The following is an 18756-nucleotide window of genomic DNA, read 5'->3' on the forward strand; positions in this document are numbered from 1 at the left end:
AAATAATGTTATTATGTTTTAAATAGTTGCTTATATTAATTATCAGAATTTGCAATGGAGCCCTGTTGCTGAAGTAACCATCCTGGCAGGACAATTAAATAACCAAAAGGTAAATTTTTTGAGGACTGTTGCTATTTTTAGAAGTAGAATTGGGCAATCAATTTGAGTGAAATGTTAGTTTTTTACAAGTTTCCCCCCAGTTTGTCTCCTGAGACAGTATTATTAATATTGGTATATCATAAAGTTCATGTTCTACAAAGTACACTTCAGGAAATTCAGGCCCAGTGATACAAAAGTTTGGGCTAAGGCTAAGAATTAAGAGTGGACATATGCAAAAGATTAAGGATAGAAAGCATTTTTCTTTAATATTTGTCAACTCTGGGAATTTCAGGCATAGCCAGAATAAAGATCTGAATTTCTGGAATTTAACAATCCTCTGGGTTGTCTTTTCATGTAGATTAAAGTAGACTACATGCCGAGTTACTTTTGTTATTTTCTTTTTTCTTCGATCTTCCGTTTCTCCCTCCCTTCCTGTCTCTTTCATTCTCTCTCTTTCTTTCTCCGCAAGATTTCATTCAAGATTGTATGGAAAAAACAAAAAGAGATTTCACTTCTCATCCAAGTTCTGACAGTGATAGGATCGCTGAGTCACCTTCGTCAAACCTTTTCACCTCTTCGGGCCTATAAAGGTGTGAAATCGATTTTTTTTTGAAAGGCCTATCATAGATCCAACATTCTTTGACACCGGTGGCTTTCTTCTTCACCTTGCAGCCTGGTTATTATGAAAAGCCCTAGCCTTGGCTCTGACATTTCATCAGAGGGGCTTAGTAGATAGACAAGCAGGGTTGTAGATAGACAAGCAGGATTGTCCACATATGGCTCCAGGAGCTCTTTGCCAATGTGATAGTTGAGACAGGGGGCTCTCCCTCCCTCCTGCTGAAGAAGCCACAGCTGACTCCAAATTCCTGTAGTCTTAAGGTCTATGCTTCGAATATTCTTAGTAACACATTTAAAGATTTGATATCCTAGTTCAGGCTATTTGGTGCCCAAATACATACTGTTTTTGTCTTGCTTCTATCAAGAACTCCCTCAAGCTTGCCCTATAAAAATAAAAACGAGAGAGGCCTCTTGCTGGAAAAGAGGCCTGCAGAGTGTCCAGCCCCTATGATGTTTCCAGTCATCCTGTAGGTCAAGTACTTGCCTCCACTGGGTCTAAAGAACAAGGATCCTGGGCATCTTCAAGCCCTTCTGCCCACAAGTTCTAGTCTGTGATGAACGAAGTTTGCTTTGGTTCAGTGAAGCCCTTTAAGTGGCATTCGTATCATCTGAGTTTATTTCTAAACCTGCTTATTTGATTTCTATCGCAATTATTTGATAATTGTGCAAATTTGACTGCAATTATTCCTACAACTATACTATTTTTAAGTTAGAATATTTAACTTGAGCTCATTGAAAGGTTATGTACTTCTTCAGATTTGGTCCTAATAACATTTAAAATGGCAGGATATTTGCTATTTTTTACTGTCCAAATTAACGCACTCTCTTTCCATCTTCCTCTGCCCTTAATGCTCCAACTATGTCATCTACTTTGTCTCACCATCCTTAAATAGGTTTATTGATTTTTTACTCCTTTTAGACTAAGTCTTTGGTGATAAGAATAGACATTTAAAATAATTCTTGGGCTTCCCTGGTGGCACAGTGGTTGAGAATCTGCCTGCCAATGCAGGGGACACGGGTTCGAGCCCTGGTCTGGGAAGATCCCACATGCCGCGGAGCAACTAGGCCTGTGAGCCACAACTACTGAGCCTGCGTGTCTGGAGCCTGTGCTCCGCAACGAGAGGCCACGACAGTGAGAGGCCCGCACACCGCGATGAAGAGTGGCCCCCGCTCGCCGCAACTAGAGAAAGCCCTCGCACAGAAACGAAGACCCAACACAGCCAAAATAAATAAATAAATAAATAAATAGCGTTCCCTTAAAAAAAAAAAAAGAGTAAACAAACATTTAAAAAAGATAAAAAAAATAATTCTTGTAGTGAAAGGTCATTCCTGCCAAAAACTTAAGTCTTTGCTTCCTTTTGACTATGGGGCCTATTATCTAATGGGTATCAAAATTTATCTCAAGATGCACAATCATAGGAATACTGTTGCATGGGGACAATATAGGATCAAAATGCTGCATCTTTTCCATTTGTAAAGATAATCCTTGTTTTGTTGATATTGTGAACAATTTCATTTCTCCAATTCAAATGAGGCAAGTGAAATTAAAAAACAAATGCATTCAATATCTTAAGAATTTAATTGGCATCGACTGCAGTGGTATGATTGCATTGGTCTTAAAAACCAGTATCGGTTACACTGTTATGCAGCAATTTGTACACCTTGACCAAAGAAAGGTCCATCTCTACCTGGATTATCTTTTCTAGCCAAGTAAGATCTTCTCTGGAGGAATCACTTTATAAGGAAAGATACAACTTTAAACTAATGGACATAGTTAGTATAACAAAATTAAAAATGGGAGTTTGAATAGAGAATGATTACTCCCTATTGGTGGCAGGAGTTGAGTATGTCTTTAAGGAGAGAGAATTAGCATTGACCTCAAATGAAAAGGGTTTTGGTCAAGTGAAAATGGGTTGATAGGTAAGGAGGAAGTTGGTTATTCCTGTCATAAGGAACCATTCAATTGACAGAATTGTAATTAGTGATGAGTACTAATATCAAGTAAATTTAAAAGATAAAAGTTTGGGGTCAGATTTTAGAATATCTTGAATACCAGGATAGGAAATGTGTAGGGAAAGGAAGGTGAGTCTTTGAACATCTTTGGGCTGGATAGCGTCATAATCTCTACAGCATTTCAAAATATTAATCTGACTTCAGTGCTTGAGAGGAACACGATAGAGTAACGGTGAGTAGCAGAGAGAAGATTCAGAGGCTGTTTTAATAACTCAGGCAAGAAGGACTGAAGGGCAATGTTAGTCAGTGAGTATAGGAAGGAGGCAAGGGATACAGAGAGCGGACCAATGTAAAATCAAAAGAAACTGACAACTAAGTGTTTACGGGGTGAAGGAAGGTAATAGTCTAGACTAGAGAACTTGATCTAATAATTATATTACACTTATCAATAAAAGAAACTTTATAAATTCCCCCCAACACACACGTATACCACCATCATCACACTTACCAACCCCCCACATACAAATGGCTCCTCCTACACCTCAATAAAGGGCAACCCCATTCTTCCACCTTTCCAGACCTAAAGCCTTGTAGATGTTCTAGGCTTCTCTCTTTTTCTCCCACCAACATTAAACCCATCAGGACATACTGTCATCTCTATCTTAAAAACACATCGAGAATTTGCCTGTTTCACTGCCATTTCGTCAACACCATCATCCTCTCTCACCTAGCCAATGGGTGATAGCTTCCTAACTGGTCTTCTTGATTCCTTTCTGTTCCTCTTTGGTTTCTTGATCTCACAATAGGGAGAGTGAACCTCGCTCAGACTTTCCATAGCTTCCTATCATATCACAGGGAGGGTCACAGTCCAAATCCTACAAAGCCCCTACATGACACTCCCCGCTTCACACCTCTGGCTTTATGCCCCACTACTCTTTCCTTATTCCCCTCTAGCTACATTACACTTCTGGTCTTCTTATTGTTCAAATAAGACAAGTACCCTACTGTCTCAGGACAATTGCCTTTGCTGTTTCATTTGCCAGTTATAATTTGCCTCCAGATAATCACCCTTATTTCAGACTTTTTCTTTAAGGCCATTTTCCCAAGGAGGACTTCCCTGATCTTCTTATTAAAAATGGAAAACTTCCACTGCCTCATCACTCCCTAAGCCTCACAGCCACTGTATTTTTCTTTATTTCTCTTATTATTCTCTAATATATGCACGCTTCAATTTCTTTCTTTAATTATTTTTCTGAGTCTTATCACTAGAGTGGACAGGAATTTTATCTGCTGTTCACTGCTGTATTCTCAGCACCCATGAGTCTCTGAAACATAGTAGCATATCAGTAAATATTTCTTTAGCAAACAAATGAGAATTAAAGTGTATAACCAAGCAATTGAAAAAAATACATAGGAAAAACATTAAGGCAGACTTTCAAGAAAAGATATTAACGGCACTTTTCATTCATATATTATTTTACACTATGAAAGAATATTTTTTAAACTGCTTACATTTACTTTTAACAAATCCCCATCTTAGAAATGAGAAAGCTGAGGCACACTTCTTATGAGATCTACGTGGGGTGGTGCTTTTTAGAAAGGAAAAATCAGATAAAATAGTAAAATAAAGGTCAGCCTAATGAATAAACTTATGCATTACCAACTATTTCTTTGAACGAACATGTTTTGCTGTTAAATGACAAAAAAAAATGAAATCCCTCTCCATCTAGTCTAGATCTACTAATAAATGTGTGACTATGAGCAAATTATGCAATCTTTTTCCAACATCTCACCTCCCTCCCAAGTATGTTTGGATGTGAAATGAGATTGCATCGCATGGAACAACAAACTCATTAACAAGAAAAGACGTCCATTAATTGCTTAATTGCAATGTTCAAAGACAAACATGTAGGCAAATCTCGGCCTTGTACACAATTACAATGTAAGAGAAAATACTGATGCAAAAAGTAGGTTGACAGGAAGACTTCAGAATAAAATCATCAAACCAGTTAACGAAAGATCAGTGAAGTCTTAATGCCTACAGGCAGCAAGGCAAAACATTTTTCATTTCCTTATCAGTTTATGTTGGCTTTTAGGAGTGAGACTGCTTGACAGTATACATGTGGGGGGAGATCATTTGTTGTGACAAAGATAGGAAAAAAATCTGACGTGAAATGAGCCCAAGAAAGAAACTGAACAGGTGATCAGAGAGGAGTAAAAGCAATGAAGGAATTTGTACCATACTCAGAAAACAGCATTTCAAAAGTAAGAATATATAATGAAAAACAAGACAATGTAAAGTGGATGGAATCATTAAGGGAAGAGACAGAAGGATGAGACAAGGCTAGCCTCTAGACTCGAGTATTTTTTAAGGAACATTACATCTGACATAGTTTTACAGGCCCCCCTTTCTCTGGCAGCAGAGAGAATGACAACCATTCTCTCTGGACCTTCATCCTCAGAAAACAAACAGAAACAAAACAAAAACTCATCTCTTACACACATCCTAAAGCTTTTACTTCCTGTGATATAAAGTCCAAAAAGCACAGATGTTTTTCCTTGGATGCGTAGAATTATTTTTCAGAAGATGTTTGCTCTCTACTAATGTTAGATTCTGTTTTGGAGATTTATATTAACATTTTATAGGAAAACGTTACTCATTGAAGTTAGCTATCATGTAATTATCAAAAAGGAAGAGTACTTCAATGTTGATCTTTTTATTTATCTATGCTATGATTTCATACATTGTACCATAAATAAAGGAATAGAAGTAAGGGTTTGGTGGTGTGCTAAGGAACAAAAACAACTTCTAAAGGTCATTTTGAATTTCTTTTACTCCTGTATTATCACTGAAATTTTAAACATCTACACCAATCAGCACTACTTTGAAGACAAGTTTTTTGTTTTTTCTGTGTTTCTTTTCTCTCTTTGTTTTTTTTAACATGCTATTCGGCCTTTTTCAAGACAAAAAGTCAAATTTTACTGTAAGGTGCTTCAAGTTCAAATGCAATATACATTCCTGATAATTATGTAGAACTCACTGAATACTCTGGAATCTCTGGCTTTTTGCCTCTAATCTTCACAATACACTGGTTTATTTTTTAAATTGAGAATAATAGATGGAAAATCTTTTCATCTTATTAATGAAAGGAAGTGTTTGATCCAGCAGACATTAGAGTTCAAATGTGCAGATAAAAGATAAAACAGTAGATTATTGAAGACAAGGTCTTGGGTTATGTATTCAGAGTAAGGAACAACACGAAAAGAATGTAATATCAGTATGTCACACATCTGGACTACACAAAGATTGCAAGATATAATGATTTAGCTGCTTATCTATAAATGTAATGGATGTTATTCTTTCATATACAACACTCCATTGCAGATGTCCAATTTTCAAAAGATATGTCAGAATACATTGTCTCAAAGCTAGGAAGAAATCATATCGGATAACTATTAACATAGAACAAATAGTGGGATATATTTTCAACTCCATTTCTGATCCTTTAAGAAGCAATGAGCTAGAGACAGTATAATAAAGCTTGATATCGTGCTATGTAAAATTATGTTCTCACATTTTCATATATTTCACATTTGCATATAGCACCATGCACAGCAGTTTTCATGGTCTTAAAGCAAGTGTCACAGTTGACCAAAGCCAAGCGAGAAAGGCTGACATATCCTTTCAATATAGCTCACCCAGCTATATTGGAAAAGAAATAGCGAAGTCTGGCTCTAGAGAAAACTGGAGCTCTTATGTATTTTATATTTAGATATGTGGTTTTCAAAAGGTAAGACAAGGATTCATAAGGGGTCTCCTTGCTTACTGATCTCTTCTAATGTTGACTTATATTAGAAGACAATTTTTTTTAAGCTGAAATATTCATCTCATCATAGTTCCTTTGACTGGCTACACATTAAAAGCAGCAGCCAACTTTTCATGTTGATATACACAATGAAAACCAAACATAATCCTAAAATAAAATAGGATTCAGTGACTTTTGATACATACATTTTCTGATATGTTTTATTTAATTTAATCCAGAGAAATCTCAGTCCCAGAGATTTTTATCTCCAACAATATTGTTGCTAGATAATTACAGAAACAGAAAAAAATGTCAATTTCCCTATGTAAAATATACTCTATTTTCTGATCATTAAGGCCAGCAAAATATTACCTATAATATCACTTCACAAATGTATTGATATTATGAAGTATAATATCATTGCATAAAGGTACCTATATTTTATAAAATATTATCCCTAGCTTGCCAATATATAATCCAACCATGGATTAACTGTCTTGTGCAGATTTCATATCATGGGTACTCTTTGTGCACTGATGAATTGACATTGCCATATTTCATGACTTTCATGGGTTTAGTTGTACAAGGAGATCACGTTAAGAATCTTTATGGTTATTCATGCGCCCTCTGGAGGCAGACATTTTAGGACTGTGACAGAAGAATAAGATAGAAGGAGGTAGCTTAGAATTTTGAAAAAAGGAAAATGAGAAGATGAGGAAGAGTGAATAGTTTCTAAAACTACACTATTTACCTGAGCCATTCAGAATATTATTTGGTTTAGAGGTGCTCTTTCTCTTCAAACTTTTAGCTTCTTTATAATAAAAGATGATAAAGGAACAGAAAGAAAACTTAAAACTATCTCAATGGACTTCTAAATCTTTTCATTTTGGAACAGAAAAAAAAAAAAAAAAAAAGGAGTTTTTAAGCTCCTAGTTGCAAATCCTAGTACAAACTTTTCCCTGACCACCTCTTTATTTTCTGACATTTATCCCCTTCTAACTTGTTATGTAAATGCCTTAAATTATTGTGTGTGTGTGTTGTATTTGTGTTGTTTATTTTCTGTCTCCCTCTACTGGAATGTAAACTCTGTGAGGGCAGAGATCTTGTCCTTTATGTTAACTTATGTATCAACTGCTTAGAACTATGCCTAGCACATAGGACATAGTCAGTAAACACTTGCTGAAGGAATTAACAAAACCACATAAAATGCTTTCCTAGCAAATATCTTATTTTCAGTAAAGGCAACATCAACAGCCGCCTGCTGTTTATTTAAGGGTTAAGGTGGTATTACAAAGACAAACCATTTATAACTGAGCTCTTCTTAAATCTGTCTGTATAACTGATACAACATCTGGCTTTTGGAAAGATAATTTCTGCTTGAAGTGCTTGAAGAGATGGAAGCACAGACCATCTGACTGACGCTGAAGATGTGGCTCTTTTCAGCACACCTAATTATTTCTTCATATCTTTTTTTTATTTTCAATATTGTAAACTTTATGAGCTCTGTTGGCTGGATGATATCACTATGCAATAGTTCAAATATTTTTTTGACCAGCTGCTATATGAAAATTCAATTTTGGCAAGTGAAAGATAAGATTTAGTTGTGTCAGCATATAATGGTCATAATATGAAAGTCCATTGTGAAAATGCAGGATTCAGTGACTTGCCTGCCATCTAGTTATGCTACTACTAGATGGCTATTAGTGAGATAAAAATCTATATTTTTGTTGTCTGATTATTTATTATTTATTGGAGTGTAGTTGATTTACAATGTTGTGTTAGTTTCAGACGTACAGCAAAGTGATTCAGTTATACATATATATCTATATTTATTCTTTTTCAGATTCTTTTCCCTTATATGTTATTATAAAATATTGAGTATAATTCCCTGTGCTATACAGTACTTCTTGTTGATTATCTATTTTATATACAGTAGTGTGTATATGTTAATCCCAAACTTCTATTTTATCCCTCCCCCTCTTTCCCTGTTAGTAACCAGAAGTTTGTTTTCTATGTCTGTGGGTCTATTTCTGTTTTGTAAATAAGTTCATTTGTATGACTTTTTTTTAGATTCCACATATAAGAAATACCATATGATATTTGTCTTTCTTTGTCTGACTTACTTCACTTAGTATGATAATCTCCAGGTCCATCCATGTTGCTGCAAATGGCATTATTCCATTCTTCTTTTTGGCTGAGTAGTATTCCACTGTACACACACACACACACACACACACACACACACACTACGTCTTCTTTATCCATCATCTGTCGATGGACATTTATGTTGCTTCCATGTCTTGGCTATTATACATAGTTCTGCGATGAACATTGGGGTGCATGTATATTTCTAATTATGTTTTTTTTGGTGTCATTTTGCTATGATATTTCCAATTTTTATGCAGCCCTGGAAAGTATGGAACCCAGAAGTTCCACTGAGGCTAAAGTGGCAGTGAGAGAGGAAGAAATGACAGCTCCTCAGCTCTCATAAAAACAAAGCTCAACAGCTTAAGTTAACTAGAGGGTGGCTCTAAAATAAGACAAAGCAGCACTCAGTCTTATTCTGCATCATGCAGGAAACAATTGTTGGATAGTTACCACATGAGGGCTGATACCTTCAAAAACAGTCACGGAAATTTTTCCCCAATTTTTACAATAATGGTATCATTTTCCCCATAGCATAGATGAGCAAGTAGAAGCTTAGTTAGAGAATCAGAATTCTGACAGGATCTGGATATTGAATACAAGGTATATAGAGGATTTAACTCCACACGGATATGACTGCAATACCCATGCCCTTTCCCACTGCATTCAGTTATCAAAAACATGCAATAATCATCTACATTAATCTTCCACGCAAGTGGTTAAATACACATAATTATCTTAATATTAGAATTTTATGTATAGAAATATGAACCTAATGTCTTTTAAGTTGATGCTATTGATGCAATTTATATTTTTTAATTGTTCAGACATTTTTATTCCTAAATATCTTCTTAAAATATAGCAAGCTGGAAAGTATAAAACTGGATAACACTAACCAAAACAATCTTAGTTATGAATACTAATGGAAAGGAACATTTTATGTAAGCCTTCATGCTTTTTTTGTTTTTTCTCTAAATATATCACAAAGAATAATGAGATAGTTTTTCCTTTTGATTCATTTTTTCCCCCTGATTATTGAAAGAAGGTCATATATAACAGTCATTGATTTATCCTGGCCTCATGTGTTCCACTAGAATACAGTCTTCTGTCCCTCATACATGAGTAAGTTATAACACTCTCTGCATTGATTCTCTGTTCATAACTGAAGTTTGATTTTCCTCGTTTCCTTTTTGGCAGCTCCCCTCTAAGTGCCCAAGCGTGTGTGTCCAAGATTCCAGTTTGCAAACATGTGTTTGTCAGCAGAATTAGGATTTTCAGAGATTGCTTTTCAGGAAGACAGATGGCTAACCTTATCATATTTTAGGTTATTAATAGGGTGTTATACACTATTTCTTGTGTTTTAATTAAAATATATTAATAAATTAAGTAAACTCAAAATTCATAAAAGAGGTTATCATCTCCTTAGAACCAGTTCACTAAGGAAATGACAATATACATGCAGCACATTAATATTAAATCCTATTTAACTTGTCTTCCTAATTCACCCTGATCATACATACAGCCTTTTATTACAAGGTTCTCTTCTGACTCACCTGGAATTCAGGTTGTCAGTCAGAAATTCTTCCTGATGTTTTTCCTTAACCTTCAGGCTCTTGGCAACGAAGTCTTTCTGGAACTGTTTATCATACAACAATCAGCCATTACCACCTTAGCAAGGGTGATTCATTTCCATGACTATTTCCCATCTCTTGAAAGCTGTAATTTGTCTTTTCTGGCACTCTGGATCAGCTGTGCCCCAAGAGCTCCTGCATCCTTTCATCCCTTCTCCCACAGGGATGAAGAATGGGAACGAAACTAGACAGGCTTCCCTATACCACTGGCTTATAGAGTCCCCTGCCCACCATGATTAGAACTCTTGAGTTCTTAATGGTTTCCTGGTCAATTTGCTTTTCTAAAAATTCACTTTTTTTAGGAGAAGTGTGATCAGCTTCCTGCTTCCATCAGTTATAAACTTAAAATCTTACTTAAAAGAAAGTGTAACTACATTATTTTTAACAGAAGTAGCTAATCTACTTTGAAACAGAGTTTTCAGAAGTGTTTTGCAGAAAGTTTTAAATCCTTGATAAAGAACAAAACATTATAAATAATACATTAAAAAGAAGCATTTAAAAATATAACAAAAGTGGTTAGTGGCACTTTGTTGTCTAATTACATACAGAGCTTTCACTTTGAAATTTCACATTAACTGATTTAAATTGAGAGGATCCTCTTTACTCGGGATATATTTGAATATGTCTATTTTAAATTTACCCAAACTATATATTATATGATTCACACTGTGCGTACACTTTAATCATGTAACAACACGTATTTATTCTCTCACTTGACCCCTGAGCTTTTTAATTTATACTTCAATAAAGAATCAGAAAGTCTGTATAGAAGAGATTTAGCAAAGGCATCCAGATTGGAAGAACAAACACGGGGGGGACAGGTGTCAAATGCTTTGGCTGCCATGACAATACATCTATGGGCTCTCCTACATATATGACTTGCAGCCTCAGTTGCTGCCTTATGAGATGCAGAACCCGTTCGGATGGAAGTTGTGATTCTCACAGCTGCTCCTAATCAATGACCGAGCATGAGAGATGTACTAAGATGGACCATTTCTGGGAAACACTCCCCTAAGTGGGGACATTGGCTCAGGACTTCCTGACACCTTTACTAGAATTTTCTTAAAACCATGTTTCACTTCCTTTCTTTCTTCTCTTCTTGAAGGGGTCAGACCTCCATCATCATCCAAAGGTTCTTCCAGACTTGTCTGGTTCCGTTCCCTCTTCCCTGAATAAATGTCCCACACATCTAATTTCCTATCAATACTCACATCTTAGACAATCTAGACTAATACAAGTGACAGATTTTGTGCTTGTGTTAATGTGGCACTTCATCTGAGATTGAGATACTGTCATTTATCTGTGCCAAAACTGGAGGAGCTCAGTGTGGCTCTCCCCACAACCCACCCCTGGCAACTTCAAGGGCATCCTCCAGGAAAACAACTGCCTGCCCTTGACCATTTCACCTTTGTTCTCTTGGCTTTTCCAAACCTAACATACCTTTTTTGAAATGTTACACTCATCTGCAGGCAGCATTTCACGTGTGAATTCAGCATAGCCTGTACCTGAATGAGAGGTTATTTTCTCTTTCAAGTACAATATCCTCACTTATAAGGTATGATTTGACCATACAAATCTTATACTTGTTTGCCTTGACATTTAATTCTTTTCTAAGAACTCTCAGTCTGCCACTGATATAAAAGGCTTTGGAAAGTGCATATTGCTCATTAACTATGATTAGGATTACTTTACCTGCGTGAAAAATAATTCCACCTCATGATACATTTTCTTGATTGCAAAACAGTATTTTAAGATAAAGGAAAATTATTTTTAGATATCTGTAGCTAAATGCTTATGCGTCTGAAGTTTTACCTCCATATACGTGGATATGCAGCAAGCTTAATATTTACATACAACTCATGGCCAATATATTTTTAATAATAAGGTAAGAAACACCTAACAAACTGATGGAAGCACAAGAGAAATGGCAGCCACATGGCATTTTAGATTTTTCACACTCCAGAGAGCTAAATTTAAGTAATGCTGCGGGTTGACTGGCACAACAGACATGGAGGTAACTTCCTAACCTAAATACAAAATATGTTTATTTGCAAAATATATCCTTTATTGATTTAAAATTGGAATATATATTTTTTTAACATCTTTATTGGAGTATAATTGCTTTTCTAACCAAAGCACTAACATTCTTTTAAAAAACAAGTAGGGCATTAAAAAAAAACACTCCCTCCAAAATAAATCTCAAATGCTTATGGAAGAAAAAAATGACTAAGATGACTAACTCAAAACATGTTTAATGACGAATAAGGTGAGCAATTAATATTTAATGAATATTTATTAAAATTTAGACAGCATGTAGATGAAATCAAGAGTAAAGAGGACTTTATCAGCTATTAAAACACATTATCAATTGAGTGAAAACTACAAGGTACTAGGGGAAAAATGGTCATATCAATAGAATAGATCAAAAGCTAGAGAAATAGGGCCAAACATTCCTAGATATTTAATATATGTAGTATATATATAACTCAATTTCAGGAAAAAGGAGCTAATTCATAAACAGTGTTAGGATAACAGGTTAGAAATTAAGAGAAAATTATATTTATCTAACATTTTTAGAAAAAAAAATCCAGCGTGGATTTAAATATACATCTTTTAAAAATGACAGATTTTTAAGTATGACTCCAAAGGCAAAAGGAAACAGATTGAGCTGTTTAACAGTATATATTTTAAAATAAAAATTAGAAAGAGAAGGAGGGAAGGAGGCAGATAAGATGCTATAAACATATTTCAGGTAACTGGAAAAAAAAATAGACTTTCATTTTTGGCAGACAAGAGATTAATAATTTTACAGTTAAAAAAACACACATAACACAAATCAACACACACACGCTAACATGCCAATAGAAAATGAGCAAAGAACAGAAATGATGCTTCAAAAATGGTTAATTTAAACAAAACAGTTGAAGATAGTGCCTCCTATGTTACAGAAATTGTTCTAGTTACTGGAGATGAAAATTGAACAAAACAAAATAAACTTTTTACCATAGGATCTTACATTCAAATAAAGGAATCACAAAATATAAAACTGGCCAATAAAACCTAGGCCAAATAATTCAGTCATTCATAATAATAGAAAAAATATTTTGAATGACATTCTATTTATTTCTTATCAGATGGTAAATGATAAAAATTTTTGATTACAGGTAGTGTTTTTTGTTTTGTAGGGGAACTCATTCTCATGCATTGTTGGTGTGAGTTTTTACTAGAGTTAACTTTCTGGAGGGCAATTCAAAATGCTTACAAAAGTGTGTAACATTAAGTCAGGCAATACCATCTACAGGGTCAGAACCTAAGAAAACACTGAAACATGTTCTCCAAGTGATAGTAAAGGAACTATACAGTTTCTCTTTTTAAAGATGCAAAATTACAAACAATCTAAGTGTCCTGAAATATACCCTTAATTTGAAATTGATGCAATAGGTGTATTTTTTAAATTAGGAGATGGTACCAATATATTTTAAGCGAAAAAATAAAAAACAGATTTCAGTACCTAAATACGTTTTATGTGATCTCACTTTAATATGAACACATGTACGAATAGCACAAAATATTTGCATTTTAAAGACTGATGTTGTATTTGGAGTGATTCGATAGCCATTTTTCTTTGTGCACATCTTTATTGTCTAAGATTCCTATAACTGTCATGCTTTACTTATTTAACAAAATCATAAAGTTTTTCATAAGAAAGGCATCTTATGTTGAGGCAATCTAGTAAAACAATCTAGAGATTAGCATTTGGCTTTCATATGGATTATAAAGCAGCTGGAAGCTTTACTTTTACAGCAATTTTTCCTTTTGAGAGTTCATGTTGTTCTCACACTGGAAACAGCTAAAAGAATGATCTTTCTCTTAGTATTTATTTTCTTTGTAAACTGTGGCCTTTAAATACTTGCATTTTTTTTAACTTCGTTGCCCTGTCAATTGCTAAATTATGTGACGAGAACACCACTATCTAAGTGCACTAACTACCTTTGTGAATCAGACTTAGTCTCAGCATATTTTACTATACAGACACTAAACTTCAAGTAGGAATACATTTTAGTCCATTTTAGTAAACACAGTAATTGTCCAACAGTTTTCTCTAAAACATTTCCTAGTCACATATTTTAAAAAAATAACTCAAAAAAATTTTTGGCAGCATTGGATCTTTGTTGCTGCGCGCAGGCTTTCTCTAGTTGCGGTGAGCAGGGCCTACTCTTCATTGTGTTGTGCTGGCTTTTCATTGCTGTGGCTTCTCTTATTGTGGAGCACGGGCTCTAGGCGTGTGGGCTTCAGTAGCTGCAGCACGTGGGCTCAGCAGTAGTGACTTGCGGGCTCCAGAGAACAGGCTCAGTAGTTGTGGCGCACAAGCTTCGTTGCTCCGCAGCATGTGGGATCTTCCCAGACCAGGGCTCGAACCTGTGTCCTCTGAATTGGCAGGCGGATTCTTAACCACTGTGCCACCAGGGAAGCCCCTCAAGATTTTTAAGAACCATCATATTGAGTCTCTCAACAAAATATTTGCAATTTATTCCTGTCACACATTTTCATCGAGTCATCTGTGGGTAAAATGACCCAGTGAAGTATTAATTTTCACTATTTTGTAAAGGTGAAATGTAGGTAATTATTCATTGCCTTACTTACAGCTTTGAGTGAATATTGTGGGAATATTAAGGAAATCAACTTTCATCCTTTTAAAAAATTAGTCCTATATGTTATGTTGCTGTATCATTCATAAACAATAGTTTAGAATGAATACAATCAACACAAAATTTTGAATTAATGGCAGTTAAATTATTATTATTATAATGAGTGACCAGATAAACAACAGAGTAAGGATTGAGCAATTAAATGCATAAATCCAGGACTTCCCTGGTGGTCCAGTGGTAAAGAATCTGCTTCCCAATGCAGGGGTTGTGGGTTCGATCCCTGGACAGGGAATTAAGATCCCACATGCTGCAGGACAACAAAGCCCAGGTGCCACAACTACTGAGCTCGCGCGCCTCAACTAGAGAGTCTGTGTGCCACAAACTAGAGAGCCCACACGCCCTGGAGCCTGCATGCCACAACTAGAGAGAAAACCTGCATGCCACAACTAAAGAGAAGCCCCACGCTGCAATGAAAGATGCTGCATGCCTCAACAAAGATCCCACGTGCCGTAACGAAGACCCAATGCAGCCAAAAATAAATAAATAATAAATCTTTAAAAAAAAAAAATCCAAAACTAACTATTCTTCCTCCAGCTTAAAATGATAACAGAGGTTTGTGGCTAAATTGCATCTCTAAAAATAAATTCAAGGTTAATCCTTGATCTCGGGGGATTAAAGGCAGGGCAACCTCTTCATGTTGGCACGGTTTTTCTGAACATGTTTGAAGACGTATAACTGGGAATCCTGCTGTAAGTAAACACATTTGATACGTGAATATGGACTCCCAGCTTTGGCGCCTTCCGCTCATCTGTTAGGTTGGCGTCATTCCTACTGACAATTTGGTTGGAATTCTGCCTCAGGGCCTAGGTGCCAAATGGCAAGATTTTTATATAGGACAGTGCATACAATGCCACCTGCTCTGGGTGGACTATCCCTTATAACTGAATCCAAGTAATAGCATAAAGCCTGGTTTTACCCTTCATCACAACCGTTGGGCATGTGTTCAAGATGACACACATAGCAGATTAAATATGCTAACATCATATTTGTATCTGTTAAGTCTGCCATTTTTAGATGATTGCATTGAAAGTTATATTATTGCCATTGTTATTATTTTACATTTTATATAGCTAAAGCTTCTATATAGACCTGTGCAAAACTTTTTTTTTTTAATTAGGAAATACACAGCAAGAACTGCAAAGATCTCATTTGCCCTTCCACCCATAAGAATTTTAAATCTAAGATACACATTCAAAGACAGAATGCTTTTAAATCATAATAGAGTATTTAACTGTAAATGAATTTATTTTAATATATTAGCACACAATAAAATACTGAGGAACTTTAAGGTTCACATATAGACAAAATATGTATTCAAAGAAGAACTAAAAGTCAGTATTAATAGAAGAGAGTAGTTACCTCAATTTTTAGTTCTGAAACTCTCTTCATCAGTATACTTTAGATTATACATTGTTCATTCATTCATTCTCTTACAAAACAAATATGTCTAAGTCATTGATGTTACCAATTCAAATGAAGGACTTTAGTATAAAATGGAAGGACTCACTCCACAAGCATTCTGTGCTAGTGTAACAGAAAATGTTAATCTGTATGTCATCAGACTTGGAATCAAAAACAACAAATATATTTAATTACTAAAGAGAAACTTACAAGAACGAAGTCATTTTAAATCAAAAGAAGATGGTAAGCAGTGCCATCCTGCAGTAAATATGAGATGGTCACATTTAACATCCTCAACTAGATTACAGGTATCCCCTGCCTTTCAAAAGTTCACTTTATGCCACTTCACTTTTACAAAAGGAAGATCTATGTTAGTACCTGTTTCTGATAACAGAAAGAAATCTGAAGAGAATTTTCACTTTTGCTAAAAAAAGATGAAAAGTGAAAATTGTTTTGCTTTACACCATTTCAGCTTGAGAAAGTTTTCATAGAAGCACTCTAGTTTCAGAGAGCAGGAGAAACCTGTATTGCCATAACTATTTGATAAGATATTAAGCAAACTGTTCATAGATTTCATATACGTTCTTATTGGAACCATGAGAACAATAAATAAATATATTGAGGATGTCTATCTTGGTAAAAATGTGATTTAGTTTGGAAATGTTTTGCCTTTCATGTACTGAGAACAGATAACTAAGTCACCTTGATTTTATATTAACCTCATAAAACTGGCTAGTTGGAAAAGCAAATACATTGAAAACAAAGACCTAACTGGGTGTATTTTGGTTTTTAATACTGAATCTACATTGTCTAGTTCATTATTAAGCTTATCAGTATATAGCTCTCTTTCATCTAACCAAGCCTTTTCAAGTTATTTTAAAGTGCATTAGTTTAGGTTATTTACATTGTGATCAAACTAGTCTAAATGAGAAAAAATTAAAATACGGCTTATAGTATATGCTCAACAAATAGTACTAGAAAGAATAAACTAGAATAAGAAAAAGTACCAGTAAAACAATTAGTACCAATGTAGCCCAAAGACAACTTTAACTGACTGTAAACCAATGGTATGAGGGAAATAAATCACTGTTTGAAATCATGCTAAAGCCAAGCATGTATATTTGATAATATAATAAGTGAGGAAAATATAACTAGGTATTCTTTCCCAAAGGTAAATTTTCAAATAAATACCAGGGAAAATAATTAAGTTGGACAAAAATCATAAACATTTACAATTACTTGAATGTTCATGTTTGGTCTACAGACACAACTTCCTTTTCAGAACTATATATATATATATACACACACACACACACACACACACACACATATACATATATATATATACACATATATATATGTATATATATATAATAATATTCACTATACTTACAGCAAAACAAAAGCATAAGCAAACATAGAATACACATTACACTGCAGCACAATTTCTAATGTTAAATGGGTTTGGAAACAACAAGAAAGAGCTTTTAGATGAGAAATAATAAGAGGGAAGAGTAATCAAAGATACTATTGGTACAGCGCCAGGGAAACATCTGAGCTAAATACTCAGCTTCAGGGAGGAACTTCAAGATGGCGGAAGAGTAAGACGTGGAGATCACCTTCCTCCCCACAAATACATCAGAAATACATCTACATGTGGAACGACTCCTACAGAACACCTACCGAACGCTGGCAGAAGACCTCAGGCTTCCCAAAAGGCAAGAAACTCCCCACGTACCTGGGTAGGACAAAAGCAAAAAGAAAAAACAGAGACAAAAGAATAGGGACGGGACCTGCACCAGTGGGAGGGAGCTGTGAAGGAGGAAAGGTCTCCACAAACTAGGAAGCCCCTTCACTGGCGGAGACTGCGGGTGGCGGAGGGGGGAAGCTTCGGAGCCACGGGGGAGAGTGCAGCCACAGGGGTGCGGAGGGCAAAGCGGAGAGATTCCCGCACAGAGGATCGGGGCTGACCAGCACTCACCAGCCCGAGAGGCTTGTCTGCTCACCCGCCGGGGCGGGCAGGGGCTGGGAGCCAAGGCTCGGGCTTCGGAGGCCAGATCGCAGGGAGAGGACTGGGGTTGGCGGCGTGAACACAGCCTGAAGGGGGCTAGTGCGCCACAGCTAGCCGGGAGGGAGTCCGGGAAAAACTCTGGACCTGCCGAAGAGGCAAGAGACTTTTTCTTGCTCCTTTGTTCCCTGTTGCATGAGGAGAGGGGATTAAGAGTGCTGCTTAAACGAGCTCCAGAGACGGCCGTGAGCCACAGCTCTCAGCGCGGACCCCAGAGACGGGCATGAGATGCTAAGGCTGCTGCTGCCGCCACCAAGAAGCCTGTGTGCAAGCACAGGTCACTATCCACACCCCTGTCCCAGGAGCCTGTGCAGCCCGCCACTGCC

At 36.0% G+C, this 18756-nt stretch overlaps 1 protein-coding gene across 6 annotated transcripts in view; it reads right to left on the bottom strand.

Annotated features, from left to right (window-relative positions):
- The window catches only part of CDH18 (cadherin 18), a 993557-nt gene that overhangs the window by 779036 nt on the left and 195765 nt on the right, over nucleotides 1–18756 (bottom strand). The window contains exon 2 of one of the 6 annotated variants that reach the window (XM_057541770.1): nucleotides 10175–10257. The exons of the other annotated variants lie outside the window; for them this stretch is intronic. The gene's annotated coding sequence lies outside the window, so the exon portion shown is untranslated. The remainder of the gene's footprint in view (nucleotides 1–10174; nucleotides 10258–18756) is intronic. 6 annotated transcript variants of the gene reach the window in all.

Source organism: Balaenoptera acutorostrata, chromosome 2, assembly GCF_949987535.1.
Source record: "Balaenoptera acutorostrata chromosome 2, mBalAcu1.1, whole genome shotgun sequence".
Classification (NCBI taxonomy): domain Eukaryota; kingdom Metazoa; phylum Chordata; class Mammalia; order Artiodactyla; family Balaenopteridae; genus Balaenoptera; species Balaenoptera acutorostrata.